This window comes from Stegodyphus dumicola, chromosome 11, assembly GCF_044657685.1.
Source record: "Stegodyphus dumicola isolate Sdum_Otavi_A_Nest chromosome 11, ASM4465768v1".
Taxonomy (NCBI): domain Eukaryota; kingdom Metazoa; phylum Arthropoda; class Arachnida; order Araneae; family Eresidae; genus Stegodyphus; species Stegodyphus dumicola.
This window is the reverse complement of record NC_140778.1, coordinates 72,793,960-72,810,202: the sequence shown is the minus strand read 5'-3', so window position 1 is coordinate 72,810,202 and position 16,243 is coordinate 72,793,960.

The window sequence follows — 16,243 nt, the reverse complement described above, 5'->3', positions numbered from 1 at the left end:
CTCGAGGGGTCTTGATAAATGGAGAGGTTTTTCATCTTCGAGGAGGTTTGACAAAGGGAGAGATGCCTCCTTCTCGAGGGGTCTTGAAAAATGGAGAGGTATTTCATCTTCGAGGGACAAAAGGAGAGGTTCCTACGGGTTTTGACAAAGGGAGAGGAATCTGAACGGGCTTCTCCTCATCCTCATCGAGGAGATGATGATAGGCTTTTGGAAAGGTTTCTTTTTCTTCTGAACAGGCTCCTCCTGATTCTCGGGGAGAGGGATGGGGTAGTTGTTCCACCATTCTATTTTTTCTTGCTCGAGGATTTTTTCAAAAGTCGTGGCATCCTTACGATGAGACGAAGGAGGAGAGTCCTCGAGAAGAATATAATAGGCATTCTTCCCAGTCCTCTCGATTGAGAGAGGTTCGTGCAGACATTTGAGCAACCATTCACTAAAATGAACGAGAATCCCCTTTTTCTTCTCAAGACGATCCATAATCCTATTCATTTGCGAGACGGTTAGAAAGTTGAACGTGTAAAAATATTTGGATCATTTCATTAACAAAATTTGTGCATCCAAAGTAGGAATGTCACGAGCCGTCAAAACGTTTTCGTTGGGCAGAAATTCGTCCCGCATCTTTTGACAGCTCCCCACGATATGATAACCGGCACATTTTGAAAAATCGGAGGCTTTCAAGTAAACGACTCCTTGGATGATATAAAAGGAAAGTTCAACATTTTTGTATTTGAAAGGAATACACGTGGTGACCTGGGGATTCCTCCTCATGATCCACTTCGACAAAATACGACTTTTGGGCTCTCCCGTTTTATTTAGAGAGAAAGAGAGTGTGACCTTCCCCTCCCCCTCCTCTCCCTTCTTCCTCTATCTCTGGACGTTCTTCGGATGGAAAGGGTGACTCTAAAAAAGGAAGGTCATGGTTGGTTAGTTTTTCTATTAAATTATTACTTTCACTTCCTCATTCCCACCCACATATCTTTAAAAAAAAGAGGTCTTGGAGATAAGATTTCTTGGAAAGGAGAGAGAGAAACAAAAAAAGCAAAAAAACGGACGTCATTTAGACTCTATGTGTATGTGTGTATATATAAAAGGGCGAGAGTACTGGGCGAGATCATTTCTTTCCTTTGGGAGCCATGTCGCTGTTAGATGTTTTTTCGACTCAACGGATTTCGAACGGGGAGGATCTGAAGACGTTGCGCAAATCGCCAACCTGAAAATCTTTTTGGCGTGTCATTGTGCGACATTTATTCCGCATTTACCAGCTCATCAAGCGATCGTTTCTTTCAAGCAGGATGTCGAATCCTCCGATCTGCTCGTTCAGAATATATATAGAAATTTACTCGAATCGCAGCAAACGAAAGAGGAATCTCCCTTCTCTTGGAACCGGATGGATCGAGCTTTGAGACGGCCCATTCAAACAGACCGGAGATATACGGATCCGCGCACGAGTTTTCGGTGGAAGAATATTTTTCTCACGAAACAATACTTTACGTTTGGAGTGAGAACGACGGTCGAGGACGAAGTCCATATTGTTCAGACCACAGCCGCTTCCCTCGCTATTACGAATCATCGTCACCCGATCTGAAGGAAAGAAGTTTTAAAGTCACCGACAGGATGAAATTTAAGAAATATATCCTAAGACCTTTCCAAAACTATGTCGACCCTCCCAAAACGCAATATCTCATCGTCACGACACAGAAGAGTCTCTTTCTGGTCGAACGGTACTCGTGGACGCTTTGGAAACAATTGAAAAAGGAGATTCCTTTCCAAACGCCGATGGTGTTTCAAGAAGAGGAGAACCCCCAGCCACCTTGTAAGGATCTTAAGTTTTACTAACGTTTATTTTATTTTAAATCTTTACTATTATCAGGTTAAATGTTCCTTCTAACCTTCTTCGGGAACATACAAGGACCTGACTAGGAACAGAGAGCTTACTAAAGCTATGTTCACTAATTGTAGTAAGTAGACAGGATACAGACGAAGGGTATACAAAACCCTTTATTTTTCTCTATATACAATAACTTCCGTACTTCGGAATACACTGACCCTCCACTCGGGGTCTAACGTAAAAAAAAGTATAAAAATAAAACTAAACTCTAATTTAACTTTAGAATAATACACGTGGAAGATTGGCCTTATAATAACAGGAAGCGTATGTAGCACAGAGACTGTGAACACTACAATACGTTTAATTTATCAAGAGGATTAAAACCTCTGGCCTGGAAGGCAAATAGCAACTGCGTAACTTCTAAGGTAAGCGGCCTGCTTCGAACTCACTGTTTCCTCTCTTTCGCTTGGCAAAAAGGCCACACTTAAATACTTGGCGTTCGCCAGACAAACTTTGCATAAAAACCTTCACGCTTATAATTCTGGCCGGAAGTAGAAAATAAGAAGTGATAGTAAAGATTTAAAATAAAATAAACGTTAGTAAAACTTAAGATCCTTACATACTTCCCGCCAGAGTTAATTAGTTTGAAACTGAGGTCTAAAACGACCTTGTTGAAAACCTTTAGCTCTAGAATCTAACGCGAGGCCAACCTTTTACAAACATAACTTAGCTAGAAACTAGAAATTTAAAAGAAAGAAATTTGTTACAAAAGCAGCTCCTAGGATATACAACAATCTTTTTTTTCATCTGTACTGCATCTAACCAGGAGCTTTTATTCAATTCTGGTTCCTTCCAGATCTCTGGAAGGAAAACTAGTTTAATGAAATGTTACACAATGACATGGCAAGTAACATATAGAATTATACTGCTCTTAACATTCTTATTTCATTCATGACTATTTTAATTATCTCTCCCCGTGCTCTCTGACATGTGTTGTAAAAGAACACCAAACACGAATGTGTTTCTGTCTACGTGTGCCACACTTCCTCCTACAATCAAAACACTAACGTGTTAAAATTCAACATAACGAGACCTCTTAACACACCCTACTTTCAACTCTAAACCGTGAGGTACTATTCTAAAAGTGGCTAACTCTAAAGTGTAGCGTCAGAGAGCCTAACTACATCATTCAACCTTTACCACATATTCGCCATGATTTAATCTTTACAGTCACACGAATAACAAATTTTTAACATTACTTTCACTTTTACCATATCACGGTATTTCTTAACATTTAAAATAACAGTTCACATGTATATAAGAACATATCAACATGCCGTTAATTTTACACATTTGAAAACATACATTAGTAGTACATTGTTAACTTCTATTCTTTTCAAAGCAAGTGCCAATTCTTTCTACATTGAAATAATACTACATTTCAAAAAGTCTTTCAGACTAAAACTTCTTTCTTGCTAGAATGTTTTAAATAAAATTTATACAATAACTTTTTACAATATTTAAGTCTTTACACCACGCTATTATACATCAACTTTAGTTTTACGCACGAGTAATTTAAAAACATAATACGAAAATCGGTCACAACTCATTTCTCGTCCTTTTGGCGATAAAGGTAGACCTCGCATGAGGTAAAACTTCTTGAAATCTGCCACTTGCAGTAAGAATGAAAGATTAACTTAAGTTTGCAAAGTAACATAAAATTTTACTTATCTTTGTAATATTCGGACATCCTTTTCTGGGCCCAGTCTTTAAAGGTACTGCAGATAGTAGCTTGGTTTATCCTCCTTCTTGTACGGGCTCGCCCTTCAGTGCTTTCCTCTGGAAGCTTCCTTTTTTCACCAGTACGGCCACCCTTGAATACTTTCCTTTTCTCCTCTGCTTGTGGTCTTTGCCGTTTGATGGCAGCTGGTCTTGGCGGAACCGGGAAACTTCTGTCGTGATCCTGCTTGGACCTCGTTGTTGGCCGTTCAAATTTTTCTTGTACTTTTTCCTCCGCCGCTGATGGCCCTTCCGCAGTTCGGCGACATTTGCTGCGGAGAGTTCTGTCGGATGAGTAGATCTTCCGTTTTAAAGCCGGGTTATAGTTGCCGTCATTTCTCCTGGTCCTCTTCACATACGTCGTCCTTCTCCCTTCTTCATTCTGGGGGTGTTCGTGAACTCTGTTTTCTGGACGGTGGAACGGCTTCTTTTTCTTGTTACCTTCCATTTTTCCGCAGGGCAATTTTCTTTTCACTTGCTTCTGTCTCTCATTGGCTTGCCCTTGTACTTGTCGTTTTTTCACCTCTGGAACTTGTACCTGCGGTGTCTGCCGTGCCGGATCCTGCAAAAGATCTGAAAAGATTTGCATTTTATTACGATCGAAGTAGGGCTTGATTTGATCAATGTTTGCGGAACAGGTTTCACCATTTTGGCTTTTAACACTACAACAGCGTGAGTTATTTTTTCTGTAACATATGGTCCTTCAAATCGTGGAAAAAATTTGGCAGTTTTATCTTCTGGTGCTGAAGAAAATGAATGCTTAATTTTTAAAACTTCATCCCCTACTTTATAAGTTACTCCCCGTCGTTTCAAATCATAATATAATTTCTGTTTTCTTTGTGCTACTTCCGTATTCTTTTTTGCTTCTTTTATTAGTTTTTCTATATCACCCATTTTAAATTCTGGTGCTCTTTGTTGCACATAAAATAGTTTATCTAACGCTGTTATAATCTTTCTGCCTAGAAATAACTCAGCAGGAGTTTTGCCCGTTGTATCATGTTTTGCGGTCCTAAGGGCGAAAGCAAATTCATTGACATAGTTATCCCAGCTTTTATGAAAATTTTTAACATAACTACGGATAATTTTCACTATATTTCTGTTGACCCGTTCCGCTATATTTGATTGCGGCCGATACGGGACCATTTTTAAATGACGTATGCCCAGTTTTTGGCACATGTCTTCAAATATATTACTTACAAATTGAGGACCATTATCCGATATAACTTTTAGGGGCGCCCCGTATTTTAAAATATATTTATTTAAAATAGAATCGGTAACCAATTTCGCGGAGGCTCGTTTTAAGGGAACAATTTCGGTCCATTTACTAAAATGATCAACCATAACAAGGAGATAGCGACTTTTATTTAACTGACTTTTTGGGAAAGGGCCCAATAAATCGATGCCAATTATTTCATTTGGAAATTCGGATTTAATACTATTTAGAAACCCGGCCGGGCGGAAATTAATATAATTAAAGGCTTGACATGTTGGGCAGGACTGGACATACGCCCTTGTTAACTTTTGCAGTTTAGGAAATAGACTGCCTCGCGTACGCGTTGGATAGTTTTTCGAATACCAGCATGAGAAGCTAAAGGGCTGTCATGGAGCTCATGCAGGATATTTAATCTAAGACTAGCTGGGATAACAGGTCGAAATTCGTTGTTGGAATTCGTAGTTTTTGTGTAGAATAATAGACCATCTATTAGTTCGTAATGGGCCGCCCTATTTCTTATCGCCACAATATCTTGGTGGCTAAAATTTTCAGGATCCTTCAAATACTCATAAATACTTCCAAACTCAGGATCCTTACCCAGTTCTGTTATTACAGTTTCTCGGGAATTTATTGTACACGCTGTAAGCATTGCAACTTTTACGGTATTACCCTGTTCGTCTAATTTAATTCGTGATAGGGCATCTGCTAGGATATTTTCCTTTCCGGGGGTATGCTTGATTACCAGATTATATTCTTGCAGCTTGAGTGCCCATCTTATTAACCTTGGGGATAAATTTTTCCCTGAGTACAATCTAGTTACCGCCGCATGATCAGAGTATACTGTTATCGGCGCCTTTCCAAAATAGACTCCGAACTTTTGCACTGTTAACAGAACTGCAAATGCCTCTCTCTCGGTCGCGGAATAGTTTCTTTGTGTTTGATTTAAAGTTCGGCTAAAAAATGCCACGGGCTGCTGATTTTGCGAAAGTACCGCTCCTACCGCATAATCCGAAGCATCTGCTGAAATTTCTAAATTTTCATCCTTTTCAGGAAATTTCAACACAGGGGCTTGCGTTAATGCTTGTTTTAATTTTTCGAAAGCACTATTGTCTTCGGCCGTCCACGAGAATCTTGCCTTTTTCCTTTTTAATTTTAACAATGGCTCAGCGATAGCCGCATAATCTTTTATAAAGGACCTATAATATGAACAAAGTCCTAGAAAAGAAGAGAGCTTCTTTGCCGTGTTTGGAGTCGGATACTTTTGTACAGCGATTATTTTTGATTCATCTGTCTCGATCCCTTTTTGCGATATTTTGTAACCTAAATATTTTAATTCAGGGGCTGCAAATTTGCACTTTTCGACATTAACTTTTAGACCGGCCTCATTTAATAAAGAAAACACCTGTCTTAAATCCTGTATATGTTGGTCGAGATTATCACTAGTAATAATGATATCGTCTAAATAGATAAATGTGACTTTCCAAGAACAGGTCATAACACAATGTCCATGCATTGCTGAAATGTTGCCGGGGCGCCTGAAAGGCCAAACGGCATACGCAAAAATGCATAAGTGCCAGACTTGGTTATAAAAGCAGTCTTAGGCACGTCCTCAGGCCTCACCCCTATTTGAAAATAACCAGTCGTTAAGTCTAAAGTCGTCATAAATTTGGTTGATTTTATGTTCCTTAAAATTTCTTCTATGATCGGTAACGGATATACCGGATATTTCGTTATGGAATTTAATTTACGGTAATCAATAGCGAATCTCCACCTTTTTGGTTGCTCCAAAGGATAATCATTATTTTTCTTACATAAAACCACCGGACTAGCATAACTACTTGAGATGGGCGTTATGATCTTTTTAAATAGCATATCGGTAATATGCCATTCTATAATTTTTTCCTTATTCTTATCATACCGGTATGGTTTTTGACGAACTGGCAATGCATCTCCGGTGTCAATACTATGGTTAGTAACCTGAGTAAATCCTGGAATATCACTAAATAACGAAGCAAATTCACTTACCACTTGTCGGATTCTATCTTGCTCGTCATTAGGCAGGTGGTCAAGATTTAACCTTGGCGGTTCAACCTTTTCTACACGCACTGGTTTCATTGTCAGCTTAAGGGACGCTTCATTAAAATCCAGTGTAGCTTGTGCGCCTGAAAGAAAGTCTATTCCTAAGATCAAATGTGCTTGCAGATTCTTTACTATAAAAAACATCACCTTTACTTGTTCGTCCTTGATACGGATATACAAAGGTACTTTACCTACGCACTTACATTGTTCTCCTTGCGCCGCTAATACTGTCGTATTTTCCGCATTATATATGCGGTATTTGCGAAAATACTTTCTAAAAAAGACTTCTGCCACACAGGAACACTGCGCGCCGGTATCCAGGAGTGCGGTGGCCGGGATATTATTCACCAAGACTTCAATCTTCGGAAGAGTCAAATTTTTCACCATTACTGTATTTAACTTGTAGGAAGAGGGGTTTTCGTGGCCTTCGGATTTCCGCACCCTCTCGTGAGCAGAAATCCGTTTTAGTTTAAATTATTTTTCCTTTCCGTGCTTTCCTTCTTTTTCCCCTGGCCTTGAGACTTTTTTCCTGGGTTGCTATTGAACTGTCGACGTTCGCCGGCTGTTTTTGAATGCTCGGGTTTCCTTGCCCACTGATTCGCTTTTTCTCCGTAGCCGTATGCTTGAGTTTGCTGTAGTCTTGGCGTACCAAATTGGTTTCGCTGTTGATATTGGCGTCTTCTTTCGACGTCCGCCGTTCTTCTACTTTCATACTGGATTGCTACCTCAAATAACTTTTCCAGTGTAGTCGGATTTCTTAATTCAATAAAGTCTTGCACTTGAGGCAGTAACCTCGGCAAAATCACTTGAATTATTTCAGGATCTGGACGGTTTCCATACAAGAGCTTGAAAACGTGAATTTTTCTTAAAATAAAGCTCGAGAGGTTTTCGATTCTTTGTTGATATATACTAAAAAGTTCCGTTTCTAATTTCACACGATCCCTTACAACAGGGAAGGCTTTTAGTAGGGCAGTCTTGAAATTTTCGTAAGTATAGGTGGGACTTCCTGCTTGACCCAAGAGACTTCTGCCGATACATTTGAACCAGTTAAGCGCTTGGCCCCTCAAAGCGCTGGTAGCTAAGGTAACTTTTTGAAACTCGTACACGGGGTAGAGCATGAAGTGGTCATCCAATTTTTCCAAAAAACTGGTTACCGGTGAGTTTCCATTAAACGTTGCTTCTGGTTTCATCGAAGCGCGCATGGTCTGGACGATGTAACCGAATCCTTCCAGGGCGGCAGCTGGCATTTCTGGATTCTGAGCCGTTTCTGCAGGCAGCACAGGTTCTTCTTGAAACTCGGCCATGGTTATTCTTCTTCGTTGGGCGCCACTATCAGGTTTAATGTTCCTTCTAACCTTCTTCGGGAACATACAAGGACCTGACTAGGAACAGAGAGCTTACTAAAGCTATGTTCACTAATTGTAGTAAGTAGACAGGATACAGACGAAGGGTATACAAAACCCTTTATTTTTCTCTATATACAATAACTTCCGTACTTCGGAATACACTGACCCTCCACTCGGGGTCTAACGTAAAAAAAGTATAAAAATAAAACTAAACTCTAATTTAACTTTAGAATAATACACGTGAAAGATTGGCCTTATAATAACAGGAAGCGTATGTAGCACAGAGACTGTGAACACTACAATACGTTTAATTTATCAAGAGGATTAAAACCTCTGGCCTGGAAGGCAAATAGCAACTGCGTAACTTCTAAGGTAAGCGGCCTGCTTTGAACTCACTGCTTCCTCTCTTTCGCTTGGCAAAAAGGCCACACTTAAATACTTGGCGTTCGCCAGACAAACTTTGCATAAAAACCTTCACGCTTATAATTCTGGCCGGAAGTAGAAAATAAGAAGTGATAGTAAAGATTTAAAATAAAATAAACGTTAGTAAAACTTAAGATCCTTACACTATCACTTCTTATTTTCTACTTTCGGCCAGAATTAAAAGCTTTAACTTATTTATGCAAATTTGTCTGGCGAACGCCAAGTACTTAAGTTGTGGCTTTTTGTCAAGCAAGGAGAGGAAGGAGTTAGTAGAAGCAGGCCGCTTGCCTTAGCAGTTTTTACTCGGTTGCTGGTTGCCTTCCCGGCCAGAGGTTTAATCTTCTTGATAATTTTAAACGTATTGTAGTGTTAACAGTTCTCTGTACTATATACGGCTTCCTGTTAATATACGGCCAATCTTCCACGTAGGCCCTTGTTTATTATTCCAAAGTTAAGTTAGAGTTTAGTTAATATTTTTATATTCTTACGTTCAGACCACAAGTAGTTGGTCTCTGTATTCCGAAGTACAGAAATTATTGTAAAGAGTGAAAAATAAAGGGTTTCGTATACTCTTCCTGTGTATCTTGTCTACTTCCCACATTTATTGAACATAGCTTTAGTAAGCTCCCTGTTCCGAGTCAGGTTCATGAATGTTCCCCAAGCAAGAAAGGCGGAACACTGAACCTGATAGTGGCGCCCGACGAAGAAGAATAACCATGGCCGAGTTTCAAGAAGAACCTGTGCTGCCTGCAGAAGTGGCTCGGAATCCAGAAATGCCAGCGGCCGCCCTGGAAGGTTTTGGTTACATCGTCCAGACCATGCGCGCTTCGATGAAACCAGAAGCAACATTTAATGGAAACTCACCGGTAACCAGTTTTTTTGGAAAAACTAGATGACCACTTCATGATGTATCCCGTGCACGAGTTCCAAAATGTCACCTTAGCTACCAGTTCTTTGAGGGGCCAAGCGCTTAATTGGTTCAAATGCATAGGCAGAAGTCTCTTGGGTCAAGCAGGAAGTCCCACCTATACTTACGAAAATTTCAAGACTGCCTTAGTAAAAGCCTTCCCTGTCGTAAGAGATCGTGCAAGCTTAGAAGCGGAACTTTTCAGCATATACCAGAAACGAATTGAAAATCTCTCAAGCTTTATTTTAAGAAACATTCACGTCTTCAAACTCTTGTATGGAAACCGTCCGGATCCTAAGATAATTCAAGTGATTTTGCCGAGGTTACTTCCAAAAGACTTTATTGAGTTAAGGAATACGACTACACTGGAAAAGTTATTTGAGCTAGCAATCCAGTTTGGAAGTAGAAGAACGGCGGACATTGAAAGAAGACTCCAGTATGAGCAACAAAGCCAATTTGGTGCGCCAAGACCACAGCAAAGTCAAGAACACGGCTACGGAAGGAAAGCGAATCAGTGGGCAAGGAAACCAGAGCATCCAAAAACAGCCGGCGAACGTCGACAGTTCAATAGCAATCCAGGAAAAAAGTCTCAAGGCCAGTGGAAAAAAAAGGAAAGCATGGAAAGAAAAAAGGATTTAAACTAAAACGGATTTCTGCTGACGGGAGGGTGCGGAAATCCGAAGGCCAAGAAAACCCCTCTCCCTTCAAGTTAAATACAGTTATGGTGAAAATTTGACTCTTCCAAAGATTGAAGTTTTGGTGAATAACATCCCAGGCTCCGCACTCCTGGATACAGGCGCGCAGTGTTCCTGTGTGGCAGAAGATTTTTTTAGGAAGTATTTTCGGAAATACCGCATATATAGTTCGGATAATACGACAGTGTTAGCTGCGCAAGGAGAAAGATGCAAGTGCATAGGTAAATTACCGCTATACGTCCGTATCAACGACGAACAAGTAAATGTTATGTTTTTTATAGTAAAGAATCTAATCTGCAAGCACATATTATCTTAGGGATAGATTTTCTTTCAGAGGCAGAAGCAATGCTGGATTTTAATGAAGCGTCCCTTAAGCTGACGATGAAACCAGTTCGAGGAGAAAAATCGGAACCGCCAATGTTAAACCTTGATCACCTGCCTAAGGAAGAGCAACAAAGAATCCGACAAGTGGTAAGTGAATTTGCTTCGTTATTTAGTGATATTCCAGGATTTACTCAAGTTACTAACCATAGTATTGACACCGGAGATTCAATGCCAGTTCGCCACAAAGCATACCGGTATGATAAGAATAAAGAAAAAATTATAGAATGGCACATTAGCGATATGCTACGTAAAAAGATCATAACGCCCATCTCAAGTAGTTATGCTAGCCCTGTGGTTTTATGTAAGAAAAACAATGACTACCCAATAACACATCGAAAAAGGTGGCGTTTCGCGATCGACTATCGTAAATTAAACTCCATAACTAAATATCCGGTATATCCGTTACCTATTATTGAAGAAATTCTAAGGAACATAACGTCTACCAAATATATGACAACTTTAGACTTAACGACTGGTTATTTTCAAATAGGGGTTAACCGGAAGACGTGCCTAAGACAGTTTTCATAACCAAGTCTGGCACTTATGCATTCCTGCGTATGCCGTTTGGCCTTTCAGGGGCACCGGCAACATTTCAGCGATGTATGGACATTGTGTTAAGGCCCTTTCTTGGAAAATCTACATTTATCTATTTAGACGATATCATTATTACTAGTGATAATCTGGACCAACATGTACAGGATTTAAGACAGGTGTTTTCATTATTAAATGAGGCCGGTCTAAAAGTTAATGTCGAAAAGTGCAAATTTGCAGCCCCTGAATTAAAATACTTAGGTTACAAAATATCTCAGAAAGGAATAGAGACAGACAATTCAAAATTAATCGCTGTGCAAAAGTATCCGCCGCCAAATACGGCGAAGAAACTGTCTTCTTTTCTAGGACTTTGTTCATATTATAGGTCCTTTATAAAAGATTTTGCAGCTATTGATGAACCATTGTTAAAATTAAAAAGAAAAAAGGCAAGATTCTCGTGACGGCCGAAGCCAATAGTGCTTTCGAAAAATTAAAACAAGCATTAACGCAAGCCCCTGTGTTCAAATTTCCTGAAAAGGATGAGAATTTAGAAATTTCAGCGGATACTTCGGATTATGCGGTAGGAGCGGTACTTTCGCAAAATCAGCAGCCCGTGGCATTTTTTAGTCGAACTTTAAATCAAACACAAAGAAATTATTCCGCGACCGAGAGAGAGGCACTTGCAGTTCTGTTAGCAGTGTAAAAGTTCCGAGTCTATTTTGGAAGAGCGCCAATAACAGTGTATTCTGATCATGCGGCGGGAACTAGATTGTACTCAGGAAAAAACTTATCCCCAAGGTTAATAAGATGGGCACTCAAGCTACAAGAATATAATCTGGTAATCAAGCATACCCCCGGAAAGGAAAATATCGTAGCAGATGCCCTATCCAGAATAAAAATAGATGAAGAAGGTAATACTGTAAAGGTGGCAATGCTCACAGCATGTACAATAAATTCCCGACAAACTGTAATAACCGAACTGGGTAAGGATCCTGAGTTTGGAAACATTTATGAGTATTTAAAGGATCCTGAAAATTTTAGCCACCAAGATATTGTGGCGATAAGAAATAGGGCGGCCCATTACGAACTAATAGATGGTGTATTATTTTATGAAAAAACTACAAATTCCAACAACGAATTTCGACCTGTTATCCCAGCTAGTCTTAGATTAAATATCCTGCAGGAGTTACACGACTCCCCATTAGCTTCTCATGCTGGTATTCGAAAAACCATCCAACGCGTACGCGAAGCAGTCTACTTTCCTGAACTGCAAAAGTTAACAAAAGCGTATGTCCAGTCCTGCCCAACATCTCTATCAGTTAATTATATTAATTTCCGCCCGGCCTGGTTTCTAAATAGTATTAAATCCGAATTTCCAAATGAAATAATTGGCATCGATTTATTGGGCCCTCTCCCAAAAAGTCAGTTAAATAAAAGTCGGTATCTCCTTGTTATGGTTGATCATTTCAGTAAGTGGACCGAAATTGTTCCCTTAAAACGAGCCTCCTCGAAATTAGTTACTGATTCTATTTTAAATAAATATATTTTAAAATACGGGGCGCCCCTAAAAGTAATATCGGATAATGGTCCTCAATTTGTAAGTAATATATTTGAAGACATGTGCCAAAAACTGGGCATACGTCATTTAAAAATGGTCCCGTATCGGCCGCAATCAAATATAGCGGAACGGGTCAATAGAAATATAGTGAAAATTATCCGTATTTATGTTAAAAATTTTCATAAAACCTGGGTAACTATGTCAATGATTTTGGTTTCGGCCTTAGGACCGCAAAACATGATACAACGGGCAAAACTCCTGCTGAGTTATTTTTAGGCAGAAAGATTATAACGCCGTTAGATAAATTATTTTATGTTCAACAAAGAGCCACAGAATTTAAAATGGGTGATATAGAAAAAATAATTAAAGAAGCAAAAAAGAACACTGAAGTAGCACAGAGAAAACAAAAACTCTATTATGATTTGAAACGACGGGGAGTAACTTATAAAATAGGAGATGAAGTATTAAAATTAAGCATTCACTTTCTTCAGCACTAGAAGATGAAACCGCCAAATTTTTTCCACGATTTGAAGGACCATATGTCATAGAAAAAATAACTCACGCTGTAGTGGTGTTAAAAGCCAGGAATGGTGAAACATGCTCCGCAAACACTGAAAACATTTGCAAACATTTGCAGGATCCGGCACGGCAGGCACGGCAGGCACAAGCTCCAGAGGTGGAACAACGTCAAGCACAAGGACGAGCCATTAGGAGGCAGGAGCAATTAAAAAGAAAGTTTCCCCGTTGGAAAATTGAAGGTAACAAGAAAAAGAAGCCGTTCCACCGACCAGAAAAGAGAGCTCACGACCACCCCCAGAATGAAGAAGGGAGAAGTACGACGAATGCAAAGAGAGCCTGGAGAAATAACGTCAACTATAACCCGGCTCCCAAACGGAAGATCTACTCATCGGACAGGACTCTCCGCAGCAAATGTCGCCGAACTGCGGAAGGGCCACCAGCGGCGGAGGAAAAGATACAAGGAAAATTTGAACGGCCAGGAACGAGGTCCAAGCAGGAACGAGAGAGAAGTGTCCCGGTTCCGCCAAGACCAGCTGCCATCAAACGGCCAGGACCACAGGCAGAGGCGAAAAAGAAGGTATTCAAGGGTGACCGAACTAGAGGGAAAAGAAAGCTTCTAGAGGAAGGCCCTGAAGGGCGAGCTCGCACAAGAAGAAAGATAAATCAAACTGGAATCTTCGCTACCTTCCAGGACTGGGCTGAGAAAAGAATGTCCGAATATCACATTAAAAGATAAGAAAATTTTATGTTACTTTGCAAACTTAAGTTAATCTTTCATTCTTACTGCAAGTGGCAGATTTCAAGAAGTTTTACCTTATGTGAGGTCTACCTTTATCGCTATAAAGGCGAGAAATGAGTTGTTACCTATTTTGGTATTATGTTTTTAATTACTCGCGAGTAAAACTAAAGTTGATGTATAATAGGAATGTGTAAATACTTGAATATTGAAAAAGTTATTGTATAAATTTTATTTAAAACATTCTGGCAAGAAAGAAGTTTTAGTCTGAAAGACTTTTGAAATGTAGTATTTCAATGTAGAAGAATTGGCACTTGCTTGGAAAAGAATAGAAGTTAACAATGTACTACTAATATATGTTTTAAAATGCGTAAAATTAACGGCATATTAATATGTTCTTATATACAATGTGAACTGTTATTTTAAATGTTAAGAAATACTGTGATATGGTAAAAGTGAAAGTAATGCCAAAAATTTTAACTTATTCGGGTGACTGTAAAAAGAGCAAATTATTGTGAATATGTGTTAAAGGTTGAATGAATGTAGTTAGGCGCTCTGACGCTACACTTCAGAGTTAGCCACTTTCAGAATAGTACTTCAGGGTTTAGAGATGAAGATGTGTGTGTTACGAGTTCTTGTTATGTTGAATTTTAACACGTTAGTGTTTTGATTGTAGGAGGCAGTTTTGAACACGTATACATAAACACATTCGTGTTCGGTGTTTTCTTTTACAACACATGTCAGAGAGCACGGGGAGAGATAATTAAAATAAAGTCATGAATGAAATAAGAATGTTAAGAGAAATATAAATATTCATGTTACTTGCCATTTCATTGTGTAACATTTCATTAAACTAGTTTTCCTTCCAGATCTCTGGAAGGAACTAGATTTGAACTAAAAGCTCCTGTTTAGATGCAGTACAGAGGAAAAATGATTGTCCATCGAGCTGATAATGTAAAAACAAATTTTTTTTTTTTAATTTCTAGTTTCTAGTGAGAAATGTTTGTAAAAGATTGGCCTCGCTTTAGATTCTAGAGCTAAAAGTTTTCAACAAGGTCGTTTTAGACCTCAGTTTCAAACTAATTAACTCTGGCGGGAAGTATGTAAGGATCTTAAGTTTTACTAACGTTTATTTTATTTGTTTATTTTATTTTAAATCTTTACTATCACTTCTTATTTTCTACTTCCGGCCAGAATCAAATGCTTTAACTTATTTATGCAAATTTGTCTGGCGAACGCCAAGTACTTAAGTCGTGGCTTTTTGCCAAGCAAGGAGAGGAAGGAGTTAGTAGAAGCAGGCCGCTTGCCTTAGCAGTTTTTACTCGGTTGCTGGTTTCCTTCCAGGCCAGAGGTTTAATTCTCTTGATAATTTTAAACGTATTGTAGTGTTAACAGTTCTCTGTACTACATACGGCTTCCTGTTAATATACGGCCAATCTTCCACGTAGGCCCTTGTTTATTATTCCAAAGTTAAGTTAGAGTTTAGTTAATATTTTTATATTCTTACGTTCAGACCACAAGTAGCTGGTCTCTGTATTCCGAAGTACGGAAATTATTGTAAAGAGTGGAAAATAAAGGGTTTCGTATACCCTTCCTGTGTATCTTGTCTACTTCCCACATTTATTGAACATAGCTTTAGTAAGCTCCCTGTTCCGAGTCAGGTTCATGAATGTTCCCCAAGCAAGTAAGGCGGAACACTGAACCTGATAACCTTTACCCATCCCTTCCTTAGCTGATAAGAGGAGATAGACCAAACCGTCATGGCCCGAAACAAGATCGACCCGTCAACGGAATGAAATTGAAGTTATGATGATTCAAGATGGAGAGGAAGAACAAAAATTACCTCTTAAAATACGGTAGACTTACCGGAACTTGCCTGGCGTGCAAGAACCGCTCAAGAACCCAGACTCTTCTTCTTCCCCGACTTGTTCAGACAAGCAGCCTCTTTCGGACTCCTCTCAGACGTGTCCAGAACCTCTTCCAGTATCCTTTCCTTCTTCTCCAACCTGTCCTGACATCGTAGAGGTAGAATTTCAGCCGGGTCCACAAGCTTCAACGGGTCCAGAAATGATAGAGGTAAATTTCAGCCGGGTCCGCAAGCTCCAACGGGTGCAGAGATCATGAAGGCAGAATCACAGCCTGGTCCAGACATCCTAGATCACCCCACTCATTCCAAAGAGACTTCAAGTGTTTTAAGACAGCCTTGCGAGGATCCAGCCCTTCCCGTATGGAATCATTATATGGA